Source organism: Choloepus didactylus, chromosome 10, assembly GCF_015220235.1.
Source record: "Choloepus didactylus isolate mChoDid1 chromosome 10, mChoDid1.pri, whole genome shotgun sequence".
Taxonomy (NCBI): Eukaryota; Metazoa; Chordata; class Mammalia; order Pilosa; family Megalonychidae; genus Choloepus; species Choloepus didactylus.
Genome location: NC_051316.1, coordinates 52,956,913 through 52,980,280, shown reverse-complemented (window position 1 = coordinate 52,980,280; position 23,368 = coordinate 52,956,913).

Sequence of the window (23,368 nt, the reverse complement as noted above, 5' to 3'; positions counted from 1 at the left end):
AAAAAGGGCATTGAGTAAAAACTGAAGTATGGTTACTAATACCATATCAACATTGGTTCATTCATGGTAACAATTGTGCCATAGTAACATAAGGTGTTAATAATAGGGGAAACTAGGTACAGGGTATATGGGAACTCTCTGGAATATCTTTGCAAATTTTTTGTAAATCTCAAACAGTTAAAAATAATAGTTTATTAAAAATAAAAAAGATGTTAAATCCATACAATTAGAAATTTTAACTGTATAAATAACTTTTGTGTAAAACAGGAAATGAAAAAAGAAATTACAAATAATTTAGAAGTAAATAACCTAAGAGTTTTATACCTAATAAACTCTGTGATATGGATAAAGCAGAATGAAGAGAAAAAATTTACAGATTTAAATGTATGTTTTAGAAAATAATAAATTTTGAAATACATTAAGCACAGAATTCAAGAAAAAGAACACTAATATAAAGAATATAGAGAGAAGAAAAAAGAAAACAAAATTAGTGGAATAAAAAATCTACAAGGTCACTAGAGTCTTAATCAACAAGACCATGTTCTTAAAGAACCAATAAAACAAATGCACCTCTGGCAACTATGATCAAGAAAACAGAAAGATATATACTATACTATATATATATAGTATAGAAACATACTATAGTAAGAATGAGAAAAGAGAATTCTATATGCAATTTTTATCCATAAATTTGAAAATTTAGGAAGTTTATTCATCAGAACTGCTTTGGATGAAAATGACAGGCATTCAATTCAAGCTAGCTGAAGCACAAAAGATAATCTATTGGAGAGGCGGGGCAAAATGGCAGACTGGTGAGCTGTATGTTTTAGTTACTCCTCCAGGAAAGTAGGTAGAAAGCCAGGAACTGCGTGGACTGGACACCACAGAGCAATCTGACTTTGGGCATACTTCATACAACACTCATGAAACGTGGAACTGCTGAGATCAGCGAAATCTGTAAGTTTTTGCCGCCAGGGGACCCGCGCCCCTCCCTGCCAGGCTCAGTCCCGTGGGAGGAGGGGCTGTCAGCTCCGGGAAGGAGAAGGGAGAACTGCAGTGGCTGCCCTTATCGGAATCTCATTCTACTGATTCAAACCCCAACCATAGATAGACTGAGACCAGACACCAGAGAATCTGAGAGCAGCCAGCCCAGCAGAGAGGAGACAGGCATAGAAAAAAAACAACACGAAAAACTCCAAAATAAAAGCGGAGGATTTTTGGAGTTCTGGTGAACATAGAAAGGGGAAGGGCCCTGAGGCGCATATGCAAATCCCGAAGAAAAGCTGATCTCTCTGCCCTGTGGACCTTTCCTTAATGGCCCTGGTTGCTTTGTCTCTTAGCATTTCAATAACCCATTAGATCTCTGAGGAGGGCCCGTTTTTTTTTTTTTTTTGGTTTTTTTTTTTTTAAACCTTTTTTCTTTTTCTAAAACAATTACTCTAAGAAGCCCAATACAGAAAGCTTCAAAGACTTGCTATTTGGGCAGGTCAAGTCAAGAGCAGAACTAGGAGAGCTCTGAGACAAAACGCAATAATCCAGTGGCTGAGAAAATTCACTAAACACCACAACTTCCCAAGAAAAGGGGGGTGTCCGCTCACAGCCATCATCCTGGTGGACAGGAAACACTCCTGCCCATCGCCAGCCCCATAGCCCAGAACTGCCCCAGACAACCCAGTGTGACGGTAGTGCTTCAAATAACAGGCACACACCACAAAACTGGGCGTGGACATTAGCCTTCCCTGCAACCTCAGCTGATTGTCCCAGAGTTGGGAAGGTAGAGTAGTGTGAATTAACAAAGCCCCATTCAGCCATCATTTCAGCAGACTGGGAGCCTCCCTACACAGCCCAGCAGCCCAGAACTGCCCTGGGGGGACGGCACTCACCTGTGACATAGCACATTCATCCCTCAACAGAGGACCCGGGGTGCACGGCCTGGAAGAGGGGCCCATTTGCAAGTCTCAGGAGCCATACGCCAATACCAAGGACTTGTGGGTCAGTGGCAGAGACAAACTGTGGCAGGACTGAACTGAAGGATTAGACTATTGCAGCAGCTTTAAAACTCTAGGATCACCAGGGAGATTTGATTGTTAGAGCCACCACCCCCCCACCTGACTGCCCAGAAACACACCCCATATACAGGGCAGGCAACACCAACTACACACGCAAGCTTGGTACACCAATTGGACCCCACAAGACTCACTCCCCCACTCACCAAAAAGGCTAAGCAGGGGAGAACGGGCTTGTGGAGAACAGGTGGCTCGTGGACGCCACCTGCTGGTTAGTTAGAGAAAGTGTACTCCACGAAGCTGTAGATCTGATAAATTAGAGATAAGGACTTCAATTGGTCTACAAATCCTAAAAGAACCCTATCAAGTTCAGCAAATGCCACGAGGCCAAAAACAACAGAAAATTATAAAGCATATGAAAAAACCAGACGATATGGATAACCCAAGCCCAAGCACCCAAATCAAAAGACTAGAAGAGAGACAGCACCTAGAGCAGCTACTCAAAGAACTAAAGATGAAAAATGAGACCATAGTATGGGAGATAAAGGAAATCAAGAAGACCCTAGAAGAGCATAAAGAAGACATTGCAAGACTAAATAAAAAAATGGATGATCTTATGGAAATTAAAGAAACTGTTGACCAAATTAAAAAGATTCTGGACACTCATAGTACAAGACTAGAGGAAGTTGAACAACGAATCAGTGACCTCGAAGATGACAGAATGGAAAATGAAAGCATAAAAGAAAGAATGGGGAAAAAAATTGAAAAAATCGAAATGGACCTCAGGGATATGATAGATAATATGAAACGTCCAAATATAAGACTCATTGGTGTCCCAGAAGGGGAAGAAAAGGGTAAAGGTCTAGGAAGAGTATTCAAAGAAATTGTTGGGGAAAACTTCCCAAATCTTCTAAACAACATAAATACACAAATCATAAATGCTCAGCGAACTCCAAATAGAATAAATCCAAATAAACCCACTCCGAGACATATACTGATCACACTATCAAACACAGAAGAGAAGGAGCAAGTTCTGAAAGCAGCAAGAGAAAAGCAATTCACCACATACAAAGGAAACAGCATAAGACTAAGTAATGACTACTCAGCAGCCACCATGGAGGCAAGAAGGCAGTGGCACGATATATTTAAAATTCTGAGTGAGAAAAATTTCCAGCCAAGAGTACTTTATCCAGCAAAGCTCTCCTTCAAATTTGAGGGAGAGCTTAAATTTTTCACAGACAAACAAATGCTGAGAGAATTTGCTAACAAGAGACCTGCCCTACTGGAGATACTCAAGGGAGCCCTACAGACAGAGAAACAAAGAAAGGACAGAGAGACTTGGAGAAAGGTTCAGTACTAAAGAGATTCGGTATGGGTACAATAAAGGATATTAATAGACAGAGGGGAAAAATATGACAAACATAAACCAAAGGATAAGATGGCTGATTCAAGAAATGCCTTCACGGTTATAACGTTGAATGTAAATGGATTAAACTCCCCAATTAAAAGATATAGATTCGCAGAATGGATTAAAAAAAAATGAACCATCAATATGTTGCATACAAGAGACTCATCTTAGACACAGGGACACAAAGAAACTGAAAGTGAAAGGATGGAAAAAAATATTTCATGCAAGCTACAGCCAAAAGAAAGCAGGTGTAGCAATATTAATCTCAGATAAAATAGACTTCAAATGCAGGGATGTTTTGAGAGACAAAGAAGGCCACTACGTACTAATAAAAGGGGCAATTCAGCAAGAAGAAATAACAATCGTAAATGTCTATGCACCCAATCAAGGTGCCACAAAATACATGAGAGAAACACTGGCAAAACTAAAGGAAGCAATCGATGTTCCCACAATAATTGTGGGAGACTTCAACACATCACTCTCTCCTATAGATAGATCAACCAGACAGAAGACCAATAAGGAAACTGAAAACCTAAACAATCTGATAAATGAATTAGATTTAACAGACATATACAGGACATTACATCCCAAATCACCAGGATACACATACTTTTCTAGTGCTCATGGAACTTTCTCCAGAATAGATCATATGCTGGGACATAAAACAAGCCTCAATAAATTTAAAAAGATTGAAATTATTCAAAGCACATTCTCTGACCACAGTGGAATACAATTAGAAGTCAATAACCATCAGAGACTTAGAAAATTCACAAATACCTGGAGGTTAAACAACACTCTCCTAAACAATCAGTGGGTTAAAGAAGAAATAGCAAGAGAAATTGCTAAATATATAGAGACGAATGAAAATGAGAACACAACATACCAAAACCTATGGGATGCAGCAAAAGCAGTGCTAAGGGGGAAATTTATAGCACTAAACGCATATATTAAAAAGGAAGAAAGAGCCAAAATCAAAGAACTAATGGATCAACTGAAGAAGCTAGAAAATGAACAGCAAACCAATCCTAAACCAAGTAGAAGAAAAGAAATAACAAGGATTAAAGCAGAAATAAATGACATAGAGAACAAAAAAACAATAGAGAGGATAAATATCACCAAAAGTTGGTTCTTTGAGAAGATCAACAAGATTGACAAGCCCCTAGCTAGACTGACAAAATCAAAAAGAGAGAAGACCCATATAAACAAAATAATGAATGAAAAAGGTGACATAACTGCAGATCCTGAAGAAATTAAAAAAATTATAAGAGGATACTATGAACAACTGTATGGCAACAAACTGGATAATGTAGAGGAAATGGACAATTTCCTGGAAACATATGAACAACCTAGACTGACCAGAGAAGAAATAGAAGACCTCAACCAACCCATCACAAGCAAAGAGATCCAATCAGTCATCAAAAATCTTCCCACAAATAAATGCCCAGGGCCAGATGGCTTCACAGGGAAATTCTACCAAACTTTCCAGAAAGAACTGACACCAATCTTACTCAAACTCTTTCAAAACATTGAAGAAAATGGAACACTACCTAACTCATTTTATGAAGCTAACATCAATCTAAAAAACCAGGCAAAGATGTTACAAAACCAGGCAAAGATGTTACAAAAAAGGAAAACTACCGGCCAATCTCCCTAACGAATATAGATGCAAAAATCCTCAACAAAATACTTGCAAATCGAATCCAAAGACACATTAAAAAAATCATACACCATGACCAAGTGGGGTTTATTCCAGGCATGCAAGGATGGTTCAACATAAGAAAATCAATCAATGTATTACAACACATTAACAAGTCAAAAGGGAAAAATCAATTGATCATCTCAATAGATGCTGAAAAAGCATTTGACAAAATCCAACATCCCTTTTTGATAAAAACACTTCAAAAGGTAGGAATTAAAGGAAACTTCCTCAACATGATAAAGAGCATATATGAAAAACCCACAGCCAGCATAGTACTCAATGGAGAGAGACTGAAAGCCTTCCCTCTAAGATCAGGAACAAGACAAGGATGCCCGTTATCACCACTGTTATTCAACATTGTGCTGGAAGTGCAAGCCAGGGCAATCCGGCAAGACAAAGAAATAAAAGGCATCCAAATTGGAAAAGAAGAAGTAAAACTGTCATTGTTTGCAGATGATATGATCTTATATCTAGAAAACCCTGAGAAATCGACGATACAGCTACTAGAGCTAATAAACAAATTTAGCAAAGTAGCGGGATACAAGGTTAATGCACATAAGTCAGTAATGTTTCTATATGCTAGAAATGAACAAACTGAAGAGACACTCAAGAAAAAGATACCATTTTCAATAGCAACTAAAGAAATCAAGTACCTAGGAATAAACTTAACCAAAGATGTAAAAGACCTATACAAAGAAAACTACATAACTCTACTAAAAGAAATAGAAGGGGACCTTAAAAGATGGAAAAATATTCCATGTTCATGGATAGGAAGACTAAATGTCATTAAGATGTCAATTCTACCCAAACTCATCTACAGATTCAATGCAATCCCAATCAAAATTCCAACAACCTACTTTGCAGACTTGGAAAAGCTAGTTATCAAATTTATTTGGAAAGGGAAGATGCCTCAAATTGCCAAAGACACTCTAAAAAAGAAAAACCCAGTGGGAGGACTTACACTCCCTGACTTTGAAGCTTATTATAAAGCCACAGTTACCAAAACAGCATGGTACTGGCACAAAGATAGACATATAGATCAATAGAATCGAATTGAGAATTCGGAGATAGACCCTCAGATCTATGGCCGACTGATCTTTGATAAGGCCCCCAAAGTCACTGAACTGAGTCATAATGGTCTTTTCAACAAATGGGGCTGGGAGAGTTGGATATCCATATCCAAAAGAATGAAAGAGAACCCCTACCTCACACCCTACACAAAAATTAACTCAAAATGGACCAAAGATCTCAATATAAAAGAAAGTACCATAAAACTCCTAGAAGATAATGTAGGAAAACATCTCTAAGACCTTGTATTAGGCGGCCACTTCCTAGACTTTACACTCAAAGCACAAGCAACAAAAGAGAAAATAGATAAATGGGAACTCCTCAAGCTTAGAAGTTTCTGCACTTCAAAGGAATTTCTCAAAAAGGTAAAGAGGCAGCCAACTCAATGGGAAAAAATTTTTGGAAACCATGTATCTGACAAAAGACTGATATCTTGCATATATAAAGAAATCCTACAACTGATTGACAATAGTACAGTCGGCCCAATTATAAAATGGGCAAAAGATATGAAAAGACAGTTCTCTGAAGAGGAAATACAAATGGCCAAGAAACACATGAAAAAATGTTCAGCTTCACTAGGTATTAGAGAGATGCAAATTAAGACCACAATGAGATACCATCTAACACCGGTTAGAATGGCTGCCATTAAACAAACAGGAAACTACAAATGCTGGAGGGGATGTGGAGAAATTGGAACTCTTATTCACTGTTGGTGGGACTGTATAATGGTTCAGCCACTCTGGAAGTCACTCTGGCAGTTCCTTAGAAAACTAGATATAGAGTTACCATTCGACCCAGCGATTGCACTCCTCGGTATATACCCGGAAGATCGGAAAGCAGTGACACGAACAGATATCTGCACGCCAATGTTCATGGCAGCATTATTCACAATTGCCAAAAGATGGAAACAACCCAAATGTCCTTCAACAGATGAGTGGATAAATAAAATGTGGTATATACACACGATGGAATACTACGCGGCAGTAAGAAGGAACGATCTCGTGAAACATATGACAACATGGATGAACCTTGAAGACATAATGCTAAGCGAAATAAGCCAGGCACAAAAAGAGAAATATTATATGCTACCACTAATGTGAACTTTGAAAAATATAAAACAAATGGCTTATAATGTAGAATGTAGGAGAACTAGCAATAGAGAGCAATTAAGGAAGGGGGAACAATAATCCAAGAAGAACAGATAATCTATTTAACGTTCTGGGGATGCCCAGGAATGTCTATGGTCTGTTAATTTCTGATGGATATAGTAGGAGCAAGTTCACAGAAATGTTGCTATATTAGGTAACTTTCTTGGGGTAAAGTAGGAACATGTTGGAAGTTAAGCAGTTATCTTAGGTTAGTTGTCTTTTTCTTACTCCCTTGTTATGGTCTCTTTGAAATGTTCTTTTATTGTATGTTTGTTTTCTTTTTAACTTTTTTTTTCATACAGTTGATTTAAAAAAGAAGGGAAAGTTAAAAAAAAAAAAAAACAAGGAAAAAAAAGATGCAGTGCCCCCTTGTGGAGCCTGTGGAGAATGCAGGGGTATTCGCCTACCCCACCTCCATGGTTGCTAACATGACCACAGACATAGGGGACTGGTGGTTTGATGGGTTGAGCCCTCTACCACAGGTTTTACCCTTCGGAAGACGGTTGCTGCAAAGGAGAGGCTAGGCCTCCCTATGGTTGTGCCTAAGAGCCTCCTCCCGAATGCCTCTTTGTTGCTCAGATGTGGCCCTGTCTCTCTAGCTAAGCCAACTTGAAAGGTGAAATCACTGCCCTCCCCCCTACGTGGGATCAGACACCCAGGGGAGTGAATCTCCCTGGCAACGTGGAATATGACTCCCGGGGAGGAATGTAGACCTGGCATCGTGGGACGGAGAACATCTTCTTGACCAAAAGGGGGATGTGAAAGGAAATGAAATAAGCTTCAGTGGCAGAGAGAATCCAAAAGGAGCCGAGAGGTCACTCTGGTGGGCACTCTTACGCACACTTTAGACAACCCTTTTTAGGTTCTAAAGAATTGGGGTAGCTGGTGGTGGATACCTGAAACTATCAAACTACAACCCAGAACCCATGAATCTCGAAGACAGTTGTATAAAAATGTAGCTTATGAGGGGTGACAAGGGGATTGGGAAAGTCATAAGGACCACACTCCACTTTGTCTAGTTTATGGATGGATGAGTAGAAAAATAGGGGAAGGAAACAAACAGACAAAGGTACGCAGTGTTCTTTTTTACTTCAATTGCTCTTTTTCACGCTAATTATTATTCTTGTTATTCTTGTGTGTGTGCTAATGAAGGTGTCAGGGATTGATTTGGGTGATGAATGTACAACTATGTAATGGTACTGTGAACAATCGAAAGTACGATTTGTTTTGTATGACTGCATGGTATATGAATATATCTCAATAAAATGAAGATTAAAAAAAAAAAAAAAATTTAATCTATTGACTCACATACCTGGGAAGCCCATCGTGCACTGCTAGCTCCCAGTATGGCTGGGTCCAAGTGCTCAGTGACACGAAGTCTCTTTCTCCCACTACATCTCTCAGCTCAATTTCTCTCTCAGTTCAGACAGGTTCTCTTCACGTGTCAGGGGAAACGGTCATCGACAGCCACAAAATCATATCTTCCTAGCTTAAGAACGGAAGTAGAGAAAGGAAAATTTCTCCCTCTGCTATTTATATTGCAATCCAGGTTAAGATTCTGTTAGGCCCTTCTTGGATTTTGTGCCCATCCCTGTGACTGAGTGGGGGGCAGGGCACCTTGATTGACAGCCACTTTGGGACCACATTGCATAAAAGGGCAGTTTCCTGAAGGACAGAAGTTGTTAGGCAGGCAAAAGTACTATAAATTAAGTTGAAAAAGTTATCAGTTACTACTACCCCTAAAAGGCACTAGTCCCAGGCTGTTCTATTCAAACTTTTAAAGAATAGATCATCCCTGAGTTATTTAAACCACTCTAGGTCATTAAAAAGAGAGAAAGAGCATGCTACTTAACAAAATTAGCATTTTCCTGTTACCAAAACCAAGTAAGAATAACATGGAGGAAAGAGGAAAAAAAAATTGTAGACAAATCTTTCTTATTAATATAGATATGATAATCCTTAATAAGTTATTAATAAATTGAATCCAGTAAAGTACTAAAAGAATAATACAACATAACCAGGTAACATTTATCCTAAGATATTATTAATGTACTTTGATATAATTCACTACATTAACAGATTAAGGAGTAAAACCATTTGATCATTTCAGTAGTTTCCAGTATATTTTTATGAAATTCAGCATCCATACATGATTTTTTAAAAAACATTCTCCCCCTCCTTAATTTGGTGAAGAGAATCAGAAACTTAAAGCAAACATCATATTTAATGGGGAATCAGAAAAATTTCTGTTAGAGAAACAAAAGAAGGATGTGCTTTGTCAATACTATCTTTCAGCAGTGTACTTGTGTTCACAGATGATATCACACGACAAGAAAAGGAAAGGTAAATATATTGGAAGAAAAAAAACTGTTATATTTGCAAATAAATGTCTAGCAGAAAATCTAAGAGAACCAACTGGAAAACCATTACACTGGAAAAATAATTTAATGACATGGCAAGATTCAAGGCACACATATAAAAACCAATAGTTTTCCTATATATTAACAATAACTAACAGAATATAAAATAAGGTCAATTATCAGGACTGAGGATTGGCCACAGGAACAAATAATACAAAAATATATGTTTAATGAGAATTAATATTTGAAACGGAGGGATAAAAACCTCTATTTACCTCCACCACTACCACCACCACTACCACCATCCACAACACCACTAATCTCTTTCGTCACTTGCCACACTAACTTGTCACCAGAACACCACTGCAAATTAGCTTATAGGCCTTACACTCTTTGATGGGGAGGGATCTCTGATGATCCTCAAAGGTCATTATATCTCTATACAATTGTACCATTATTCTTTGTATCAAAAATTATTTGTGTATGTATCTGATTTCCTCTTCTAGATGACAAGTTACTTCTCTGTATTTTATCCCCACAATATCTTGGGTACAGTAGGTATACAGTGATTATCGACTTGAATACAGCAAGAAAATATGGGACAGAAATAAGGAAAAGGGTAACAAATTAAAGAAAAGGAAAATAAGAGATCAAAAAAGGCTGACAGAGACAGGTAATTTAAGCCTCCCTTATTCATGCCTTTCCATGAGTAAACTCATATTACCTGAATTCCTTGAATTTCAAAATGGTAAAAATTCTAGAGCAGAGTATTGAACAGTGAGGTAACATCCAGTGGAAAGAGTAGGAAGTATCTTCCATATAATTTGGCACAGGTGTGAAGGGCATTCCTGATATTTTGTAGGACTTGAATTTAAAAAAGAAAGTGAGGGGGAGTTAGGGGATGTTCCACAGTGAAGTTACTCAGTTCCCAAATTGCCTTAGGCAGCTCACTCACATAGTATATTCAGCCATTCTCCTTGGGACCCTTATTCACCAGCAGACTGGTAAGGGCAAGATAGACTTTGTTAAGCAGTCTCTATGGTACATCAGGAACAACCACATAACACACTACGGCCTTGCTGCTGGATTTGACTGCTATGGCAGTTTCCTCCTTCCCTTATGGCAAACTAGCTCTCAAGGACCCCAGTTGCTTGTCCTGTTATCCGACCTCTGTGGAAGCTGACACAGTGGTGGTCGGGACTCGAGTCTTTTGTCCCAGGAGTTTCCTTGGCTCCTCTGCAAACCAGAACCACCTGAGCCCCTGCTCCAGTCCAGCCAAGATGCTCCATTACGCCACCCATGCTGGGAATATTACCACCAGGCTAGTGGTTGTAAATGATGAACCGGCGTGATGGTAAGCACGCTGAAAATGTAAAAAGCTTTCTTTGTGCAAACTGATATTTTCACCTCTCCAGTTCAAGGGGGGCATGATGAGAAAGCTATTATGACTGGCACAGAGAAAAGGTATATTAAGCCTACAAGCATTAATGTTTTACACACAGCCTTTCTCAAAAATATTAGAATATTTTATTTCAGAATATTATGTGCCCAGAGCCAGAAAGCAAGCAGCCAACAGACCTGAAATGCTCTACTTAAGGGATCTTAGGTCTTGGGTGTAACAATTGGGACATAGTTCCATTTCGAAACGGTTGAAGTCCCGGGAAGATGAAGGGGCATGACAGGTGACATTTACTGAGTAGTTTCTATGTGTCAAGCATTGTGCTAATATCACCTAACTCCCCCTCATTTTTCAAGGTCTTTTTTGGACAAATAGATGTCCAGCATTAAGACTGCCTCCTCACCCCACTGCCAGTGCCAGCTTAGTTAATAAGGTGGAAAATGAAAGAGCCGTCTGGACAAACATTGTAACACTCTGAGGCTCAAGCAACCTTGCTATGAGGCCTCTTTTTCTCTCAAATGAGTTGAGTAGCTAATGTCCAGCATTATCTTGTGGATCAAACAAGGCTTTGAGGGGACTATTATGATCTCCACTCTACAGATAGGAACACAGATTAAGGAAATGTTCCAAGATCCTAAACTAGTAAGAGGTAGAGCGGGGATATGAACCCCAAGTGTCTGACTCTGACATTGTGCTCACTACCTCCCTCTGGGCTTATTATGAGCTTTGGATTCTGCCAAGTTTAGCTTCTAACCCCATTTTTGCTCTTAGAGGATCACATAATCTTATCCATAAAACGGGAGAAAATGAAACCTACTTCCCAGGGTTGTGGTGAGGATTCTCTGAGACAACATTTGTAAAAATCCCAATGCAGTATCATCATTTCATGAGAGGGTTCACTCCCAGGAGGAAGGACGAGGAGGGCAGTGGATCTGCCTGCTGTCGAATCCAGCTCTGGGGCACTCTCAGCCATGCCCAGGCACATCTGGGGAGGGGCACCATGGTTTCCAGGTGTAGTGAAAATGTGAGTTGGGGCATGAAAAGAATGCGGGCACTCCAGTCACACTGCCGACCTCGGACTATCACTGACTTCTGAAAAGGTGATCCACACGCATTGGACTTTCTTTAACCCCTACCCAGACTATTTTTGCCTTTGACCAAAATTGCTCAACTTGGGAAAACTGAAGTTATCTGCTTCTTTTACTGCCATGAAATTTGTTTCTATGGCCAAATCTGAGCATATTCTACAGGTGCCTCTCACCATAGAGTCTGAGAGCGTGAAAGCTCAGCGCCCCCATGCCTAAACATTAATGTCTTCTCTAAGGCTTGAATCTCCTTTAATCGATGAAAAATACAGCCAGTTGATGAAATACCTTTTTTACCCTCAGTTTGAAATGCTTAGTTACAAGAAGGTTTGTTGCTAGGGGCTCCATCCATACAGGCAGCTGGACACAAACCCACTGCAGGGAGCCACTTTCAGAGCTTTGTGCTTAAGATGAAGCACAACAAGATAGGAATAAGTGGGGGAAGAGGTTGAGCCTTAGCATAGGAACTGACCCTTCCAGTCAGCTGATGTTCTGGTATCATTTACCCTGAAAGGTGACCACAACAGAAGAGAGAGAGCTATCTGCTACAGTTTGCTTTTAGCTAAGAAAGCCAAATTCCTTTCTGTATCTACTCCAGTCTGAGTTGAGCACTGCTACTGAACTGAACTTACTCTTTATGCCAGTTACCAGTTCTTACTCATATCTATCATTTGTTGATTAATTGCTATCATTGCTTCTATTGTAAATCAACATACATAATTTCCATGTACTTTGCTAGTACCTTATGCATGTCCTATAGGACCTGGAAACCCATAGAAACCAAGCAGATTTAATTGTAGGTATTTCCTGTCATCTTTCCTGGTCTTCCAGGGTTTTATCCACAGGATTGCTTTTTCCTTGAATTAGACTTCCATAATGGCTACCATTACAATAGCAACATATATTGAGTACTTATCATGTTTGAGGAACTGCATACTTAACATAAACATATACTATGCATAAATGGCCTTGTCTAATCATCAACTATATGATTGTTGTTATTATTATCCCTATTTTACAATTCAGGAAGTTGAGCCTTAGAGAATCTCCTTGTTCACAAATCACACAGCTAAAGAGGTTTGGAGCTGGGACTTACACCCATGCCTGTGTAACTCCAAAGGCTGTACCTCCACAACTCCACCCTATAGACTCCTCTCTGATCAGAATCTGAAAAATATTTTGTTTTCAACAGTTTCACTAAAACTGGGGCTTAAAGGAGGGTTGTACACTAGTTACCAATTCATAAGAACATGAGGTGAGTCAAGCGATAGTCTAAATGGATTTGTTTCAGAAATAACTGAACTGCAAATATGGGTTTCTCCTGTCTAATTCTTTTCTGGGTGCCACTGGGCAAATTCTATAGCCTCTCTGCCTCAATTCCTGGAGTTGGCCTGGATACATTCTAAGTCAGTGTTTTCCAAACTGCATCTCACAAGTCCATAGTAGATTATGAAATCAATTTAGTGAACCATAGCCAATATATATATTTTAATGAAATAGAACAGAAGTAGATAGTAGATTAATAAAGAATAAAAAATAGCTTCTTAAGGAATGAGGTCCTGTCCTGAAGCATGTGACATTGATGACCCTTGAAGACCTAATGCTGAGTGAAATAAGCCAGACACAAAAGGACAGATATTGTGTGATCTCACTAATATGAACTAACTAGAACATGTAAACTCAGAGTCCTAAAATATAGAATACAGGGTACCTAGAGATAGACAGAAGCTAGAGAAGGAGGAGAAGTTACCTCCTCCTTCTTGTACAGAATTGTACAGAATTGTTAACAAGGTTGAAATGAAATGTTTGGGAATGGATAGAGGTGATGGTAGCATATCATAGTCAAATTTGATTGAAAGTGGTTGTTTAAAGTCATGTATGTCACCAACATACATGACAAAAAAATAATAGAGGGGTATATGGGAAAAAACATAGCTATTGCAAACTATGGACTATAGTTAATAGTAATATATTAATATTCTTTCATCAATAGTAACAAATTTACTACACCAATACTATGGGTCAACAATGGGGGGGGGAGGGTATAGGAGGATTTGTGTTTTATTTTTTAATCTTATTTCTTTTCTGGAGTAATGAAAATGTTCTAAAATTGATTGTGGGGATTTTCGCACAACTATGTGATGATACTGTGAGCCAGTGATTGTATACTTTGGATGGTTTGTACGGTATGTGAATATATCTCAATAAAATTGGGGAAAAAAAGCTTCTTACATGTAGTAAGGTAAGTATTGTTTGATAACTCTTTTGCTTCAGGTATGCTTGTGAGTATACTAGGTTATAACGTAAAAATATTTTTAGTTGAGTCTCATAGTCAAAATAGTTTGAACACCATGGCCTCTCTGCCTCAAATTATATCATTCTCTCCAATCCTTAGGATATTTTAATCACACTCAAATTGCAGACTGCTAATATCCATAGCTTGTCAATGACCACATCTTTGTTAAACTCCAGCACAAAAAAAGGAAAAGAAAGAGGAAAAGAGTCAAATGGAATCTAATAATGTTCAGTTCCTCGACACCCAAAGTTCTTACCCTAATAACTAAGAAGCTAATATTCTCTATTTTCCAAATGATGTTTTTCCTCTTTGATTCACGAGCATTATCATACTTTCTCTCCTTCAACATAATCAAGAAAGTAACTTCTGTTCCTTTCTTGGTTCAGAGTGATTCCATGAATGATAAGAAACCATAGTGATGCAACTAAACTCATGATTTCAGCTCTGCATGTCATAATTTGTCAACATTTAGGTAAAATCCTCAGAGAATACTTGACATACTTCTCTAATCCCATTTGCCAAGCAGCTGCACTCATCTTTAATTCAGTTAATGACAATCATTCTGCTAAGCAAACTCTGTCACATCCACTTTCTATTCCTTTTTAGCAGGTATCAGATCAGACCTCCTAAGTGCGAAGGCCATGGAAGTCAATCTGGTAAGCAGTCAGTGGCTTTTTCTGAACTTCTCTATTATGAACCTCTAATGCATTAATGATCACCACAAAAATCTGACTCCTTCCCAGGAGAAAGGCAGAAATAAGGTCCTGGGAAAGAGAACTAAAATGCTGTCTACGTAAAAGCAGCAGTTCCCAAAAACTGGTATCCAAATGCACCTCAGAACCCAACAGCCTTCTTTACAGAAATGGAAAAGAGAATCATCAAATTCATATGGAAGGGTAAGGGACCCAGAAGAGCCAAAACCATCTTTAAAAAGAAGAACAATGTTGGAGGACTCACTTCTCAATTTCAAAACTTATTACAAAGTTACAGTAATCAAAAGAGTATAATACTGATATAAGGACACACATATACATCAATGGAATAAAATAGAGAGCACAGAAATAAACACACACCTCTATGGTAAGGTGACTTATAAAGGGTGCCAAGTCCACTAGATGGGGAAAGAATAGTCTCTTTAACAAATGGTGCTGGATATACATAGGCAAAAGAATGAAAGACTCTTACCTCACACCACATACAAAAATTAACTCAAAGTGGATCAAAGACCTACACATAATTACCAAAACTATAAAAAACTCTTAGAAGAAAACATAGGGAAATGTCTTCAAAACCTTGTATTAGACAATGGATTCCCAGACTTTACACCAAAAGCACAAGAAAAAAAAGAAAAAAGAAACTGGACTTCATCAAAATAAAAAACTTTTGCATCAAAGGGCATTACCAAAAAAAGTGAAAAGACAACCTACAGAATGGGAGAAAATATTTGGAAACCATGTGTATGATAAGAGTTTAATACCCAGAATATATAAAGAACTCCAACAACTCAACAACAAAAAGACAAACAACCCAATTAGAAAATGGGCAAAAGACTTCAATAAACATTTCCCCGAAGAAGACATACAAATGGCCAATAAGCAAATGAAAAGATGCTCAACGTCGTTAGACATCAGGGAAATGCAAATCAAAGCCACAGTAAGATACTGTCTCACACCCACTAGAATGGCTATTATTGAAAAATGGAAAATATGGTGAGGATGTGGATAAATAGGAACCTCTGTACATTGTTGGCAGTAATGTAAAATGGTGCAGTCAACTGTGGAAGACTTTGGTGGTGCCTCAAAAAGTGAAACATAAAACTACCGTATGACCTGGCAATCCCACTTCCAGGTATATACCCCAAAGAACTGAAAGCAGGGACTCACTGATGTTCATAATGGTTTTATTCACAATTGCCCAAAGATGGGAGCAAACCAAGTGTCTATCAAACAATAAATTAATAAACAAAATGTGGTACATATACTCAATAGTATGTTATTCAGCCTCAATAAGGAATGAAGTTCTGATGTATGCTACAACATGGATGAATCCTGAAGACATCATTTCAGTGAAATAAGCCAGACACAAAAGGACAAATATTATATCATATCATTTATATGAAATAATTAGAATACGCAAATTCAGAGTCAGAAACTAGAATATAGGTTACCAGGGGCCAGGTTGGGGGTATGGAATGAGGAGTTAATGCTTAATTGGTACAGAATTTCTATTTGGGGTGATGGAAAAGTTTTGGTAATGGATGGTGGTGACGGTAGTACAACATTGTGAATGTAATTAATACCTCTAAATTGTATATTTGAATGTGGTTTAAAGGGGAAATTTTAGGTTGTATATATGTAACTAGAATAAAAATCATAAAAAAGAACCAAAGGACAGTACAACACAGTAAACCCTAATGTAAACTACGGAATATAGTTAATAGTATAATTATAATAGTATTCTTTTAACAATTGTAACAAAGGTACAACATCTATGCAAAGTGTTAATAATGGGTAGAGGAGACATATGGTAACTCACTACCCTACCACATTTTGTTCTATATTTTCTTATATTGTCTCAATGTTTTATGATGAGCATATGCATCTTTTGTAATTTTAAAAACAATAGAAATATTGGAAAAAATATGACTGAAAGGCAAATGTTAACACCAAAATGTTAATAGGCATTATCTCTAAGGATTATAGGTGAACCTAATTTTTTCCTTATGTTTTTCAATGTTTCTTTACATTTATTACTTTTTAATTAGAAAATAAATATTATTTTAAAATGAAATAAATAAACCCAACAGTTTCTCCTTCCAAAACCTGGAAATGAGATATACTCAGAGAAAGTTTCCACATTTGGAAATGGCCAAAGATCTTTAGTAGTCTACAATGACAGAGTCAAGCTATTTTGAGATATATGATCACGTATCAAATACATGATCAGAGACTGCATATGATTCTTGGCATATGAAAAACTGACATACCTTCTCTCAATTTTCCAGGTCTTAGTAAAAGTGGATGTAGTCTTAAAATAGTAGCTTTTTAAAGCAATTATTCACATTAAAGATTTATCAAATGAGCATAACATTATGCCTATGCTGTCAATTCATGTGAATTGGACACCTTTTCTTAATTTACTAAATTTCATTAGTAATGAATCTTAATCCCAACACCAATAATAACAGTGCCCTATATATTAATAGACTACTTTTTTCCAAGAGATGTACAGCACAAATTCCTTCATGTTATGAAACCACCTGTGATCAGATGTGTAAAGATTAAGTAAATGAATAGCTTGTAACTCCAGCACTTATCTGCTTTGCCTCAGGGTTTGAAGATCAGTCAGAAACAGTCATGAGATTCACTGACATCGGAGCTCAGCAACTTTTTATTGAAACCCATGAGAATGAACTACTGTCAGGTAGCTGGTTTTTCAGTCTAGCTCCTAGGATAGTTCCGGTCTGGGTGTGGAGAAGCGCAGGATGCTTCCAAGGGATCCTTAAAAGGAAATTGCTGAGGTGGGGCAAGATGGCAGACTGGTGAGCTGTATGTTTTAGTTACTCCTCCAGGAAAGTAGGTAGAAAGCCAGGAACTGCGTGGACTGGACACCACAGAGCAATCTGACTTTGGGCATACTTCATATAACACACATGAAAACGTCGAACTGCTGAGATCAGCGAAATCTGTAAGTTTTTGTGGCCAGGGGACCTGCACCCCTCCCTGCCAGGCTCAGTCCCGTGGGAGGAGGGGCTGTCAGCTCTGGGAAGGAGAAGGGAGAACTGCAGTGGCAACCCTTATCAGAAACTCATTCTACTGATCCAAACTCCAACCATAGATAGACTGAGACCAGACACCAGAGAATCTGAGAGCAGCCAGCCCAGCAGAGAAGAAACAGGCATAGAAAAAAACAACATGAAAAACTCCAAAATAAAAGCGGAGGATTTTTGGAGTTCTGGTGAACATAGAAAGGGGAAGGGCAGAGCTCAGGCCCTGAGGCTCATATGCAAATCCCGAAGAAAAGCTGATCTCTCTGCCCTGTGGACCCTTCCTTAATGGCCCTAGTTGCTTTGTCTCTTAGCATTTCAATAACCCATTAGATCTCTGAGGAGGGCCCTTTTTTTTTTTTTTTTTTAATCCTTTTTTCTTTTTCTAAAGCAATTACTCTAAGAAGCCCAATACAGAAAGCTTCAAACACTTGCAATTTGGGAAGTTCAAGACAAGAGCAGAACTAAGAGAGCTCTGAGACACAAGGCAATAATCCAGTGGCTGAGAAAATTCACTAAACACCACAACTTCCCAAGAAAAGGGGGGTGTCCACTCACAGCCATCATCCTGGTGGACAGGAAACACTCCTGCCCATCACCAGCCCCATAGCCCAGAGCTGCCCCAGACAACCCAGTGTGACAGGGGCCCACTTTCAAGTCTCAGGAGCCATATGCCAATACCAAGGACTTCTGGGTCAGTGGCAGAGACAAACTGTGGCAGGACTGAACTGAAGGATTAGACTATTGCAGCAGCTTTAAAACTCCAGGATCACCAGGGAGATTTGATTGTTAGAGCCACACCCCCTCCCTGACTGCCCAGAAACACACCCCATATACAGGGAGGGCAACACCAACTACACATGCAAGCTTGGTACACCAATTGGACCCCACAAGACTCACTCCCCCACTCACCACAAAGGCTAAGCAGGGGAGAACTGGCTTGTGGAGAACAGGTGGCTCGTGAACGCCACTTGCTGGTTAGTTAGAGAAAGTGTACTCCACGAAGCTGTAGATCTGATAAATTAGAGATAAGGACTTCAATTGGTCTACACATCCTAAAAGAACCCTATCAAGTTCAGCAAATGCCGAGAGGCCAAAAACAACAGAAAATTATAAAGCATATGAAAAAAACAGACGATATGGACAACCCAAGCCCAAGCACCCAAATCAAAAGATCAGAAGAGACACAGTAACTAGAGCAGCTACTCACAGAACTAAAGATGAACAATGAGACCATAGTACGGGATACAAAGCATATCAAGAAGACCCTAGAAGAGCATAAAGAAGACACTGCAAGACTAAATAAAAAAATGGATGATCTTATGGAAATTAAAGAAACTGTTCACCAAATTAAAAAGATTCTGGACACTCATAGTACAAGACTAGAGGAAGTTGAACAACGAATCAGTGACCTGGAAGATGACAGAATGGAAAATGAAAGCATAAAAGAAAGAATGGGGAAAAAATTGAAAAAATCGAAATGGACCTCAGGGATATGATAGATAATATGAAACGTCCGAATATAAGACTGATTGGTGTTCCAGAAGGGGAAGAAAAGGGTAAAGGTCTAGGAAGACTATTCAAAGAAATTGTTGGGGAAAACTTCCCAAATCTTCTAAACAACATAAATACACAAATCATAAATGCTCAGTGAACTCCAAATAGAATAAATCCAAATAAACCCACTCCGAGACATATTCTGATCACACTGTCAAATACAGAAGAGAAGGAGCAAGTTCTGAAAGCAGCAAGAGAAAAGCAATTCACCACATACAAAGGAAACACCATAAGACTAAGTAGTGACTACTCAGCAGCCACCATGGAGGCAAGAAGGCAGTGGCACGATATATTTAAAATTCTGAGTGAGAAAAATTTCCAACCAAGAATACTAAATCCAGTAAAGCTCTCCTTCAAATTTGAGGGAGGGCTTAAATTTTTCACAGAAAAACAAATGCTGAGAGGATTTGCTAACAAGAGACCTGCCCTACTGGAGATACTCAAGGGAGCCCTACAGACAGAGAAACAAAGAAAGGACAGAGAGACTTGGAGAAAGGTTCAGTACTAAAGAGATTCGGTATGGGTACAATAAAGGATATTAATAGACAGAGGGGAAAAATATGACAAACATAAACCAAAGGATAAGATGGCCGATTCAAGAAATGCCTTCACGGTTATAACGTTGAATGTAAATGGATTAAACTCCCCAATTAAAAGATATAGATTCGCAGAATGGATCAAAAAAAATGAACCATCAATATGTTGCATACAAGAGACTCATCTTAGACACAGGGACACAAAGAAACTGAAAGTGAAAGGATGGAAAAAAAATTTCATGCAAGCTACAGCCAAAAGAAAGCAGGTGTAGCAATATTAATCTCAGATAAAATAGACTTCAAATGCAGGGATGTTTTGAGAGACAAAGAAGGCCACTACATACTAATAAAAGGGGCAATTCAACAAGAAGAAATAACAATCGTAAATGTCTATGCACCCAATCAAGGTGCCACAAAATACATGAGAGAAACACTGGCAAAACTAAAGGAAGCAATTGATATTTCCACAATAATTGTGGGAGACTTCAACACATCACTCTCTCCTATAGATAGATCAACCAGACAGAAGACCAATAAGGAAATTGAAAACCTAAACAATCTGATAAATGACTTAGATTTAACAGACATATACAGGACATTACATCCCAAATCACCAGGATACACATACTTCTCTAGTGCTTACGGAACTTTCTCCAGAATAGATCATATGCTGGGACATAAAACAAGCCTCAATAGAATGCAGGGGTATTCGCCTAACCCACCTCCATGGTTGCTAACATGACCACAGACATAGGGGACTGGTGGTTTGATGGGTTGAGCCCTCTACCACAGGTTTTACCCTTGGGAAGATGGTTGCTGCAAAGGAGAGGCTAGGCCTCCCTATGGTTGTGCCTAAGAGACTCCTCCCGAATGCCTCTTTGTTGCTCAGATGTGGCCCTGTCTCTCTAGCTAAGCCAACTTGAAAAGTGAAATCACTGCCCTCCCCCCTACGTGGGATCAGACACCCAGGGGAGTGAATCTCCTTGGCAACGTGGAATATGACTCCCGGGGAGGAATGTAGACCTGGCATCGTGGGACGGAGAACATCTTCTTGACCAAAAGGGGGATGTGAAAGGAAATGAAATAAGCTTCAGGGGCAGAGAGAATCCAAAAGGAGCTGAGAGGTCACTCTGGTGGGCACTCTTATGCACACTTTAGACAACCCTTTTTAGGTTCTAAAGAATTGGGGTAGCTGGTGGTGGATACCTGAAGCTATCAAACTACAACCCAGAGCCCATGAATCTCGAAGACAGTTGTATAAAAATGTAGCTTATGAGGGGTGACAATGGGATTGGGAAAGCCATAAGGACCACACTCCACTTTGTCTAGCTTATGGATGGATGTGTAGAAAAATAGGGGAAGGAAACAAACAGACAAAGGTACCCAGTGTTCTTTTTTACTTCAATTGCTCTTTTTCACTCTAATTATTATTCTTGTTATTTTTGTGTGTGCGCTAATGAAGGTGTCAGGGATTGATTTGGGTGATGAATGTACCACTATGTAATGGTACTGTAAACAATCGAAAGTACGATTTGTTTTGTATGACTGCGTGGTATGTGAATATATCTCAATAAAATGAAGATTAAAAGAAAAAAAAAGAAGAAGGGAAAGTTAAAAAAAAAAAAAAAAAGAAAAACAAGGAAAAAAAAGATGTAGTGCCCCCTTGAGGAGCCTGTGGAGAATGCAGGGGTATTGGCCTACCCCACCTCAATGGTTGCTAACATGACCACAGACATAGGGGACTAGTGGTTTGATGGGTTGAGCCCTCTACCATAGGTTTTACCCTTGGGAAGACGGTTGCTGCAAAGGAGAGGCTAGGCCTCCCTATGGTTGTGCCTAAGAGCCTCCTCCCGAATGCCTCTTTGTTGCTCAGATGTGGCCCTCTCTCTCTGGCTAAGCCAACTTGAAAGGTGAAATCACTGCCCTCCCACCTACGTGGGATCAGACACCCACGGGAGTGAATCTCCCTGGCAACGTAGAATATGACTCCCGGGGAGGAATGCAGACCTGGCATCGTGGGACGGAGAACATCTCTTGACCAAAAGGGGGATGTGAAAGGAAATGAAATAAGCTTCAGTGGCAGAGAGATTCCAAAAGGAGCCGAGAGGTCACTCTGGTGGGCACTCTTATGCACACTTTAGACAACCCTTTTTAGGTTCTAAAGAATTGGGGTAGCTGGTGGTGGATACCTGTAACTATCAAACTACAACCAAGAACCCATGAATCTCGAAGACAGTTGTATAAAAATGTAGCTTATGAGGGGTGACAATGGGATTGGGAAAGCCATAAGGACCACACTCCACTTTGTCTAGTTTATGGATGGATGAGTAGAAAAATAGGGGAAGGAAACAAACAAACAGACAAAGGTACCCAGTGTTCTTTTTTACTTCAATTGCTCTTTTTCACTCTAATTATTATTCTTGTTATTTTTGTGTGTGTGCTAATGAAGGTGTCAGGGATTGATTTGGGTGATGAATGTACCACTATGTAATGGTACTGTAAACAATCGAAAGTACGATTTGTTTTGTATGACTGCATGGTATATGAATATATCTCAATAAAATAAAGATAAAAAAAAAAAAAACAAGCCTCAATAAATTTAAAAAGATTGAAATTATTCAAAGCACATTCTCTGACCACAATGGAATACAATTAGAAGTCAATAACCATCAGAGACTTACAAAATTCACAAATACCTGGAGGTTAAACAACGCACTCCTAAACAATCAGTGGGTTAAAGAAGAAATAGCGAGAGAAATTGCTAAATATATAGAGACGAATGAAAATGAGAACACAACATACCAAAACCTATGGGATGCAGCAAAAGCAGTACTGAGGGGGAAATTTATACCACTAAACACATATATTAACAAGGAAGAAAGAGCCAAAATCAAAGAACTAATGGATCAACTGAAGAAGCTAGAAAATGAACAGGAAACCAATCCTAAACCAAGTAGAAGAAAAGAAATAACAAGGATTAAAGCAGAAATAAATGACATAGAGAACAAAAAAACAATAGAGAGGATAAATATCACCAAAA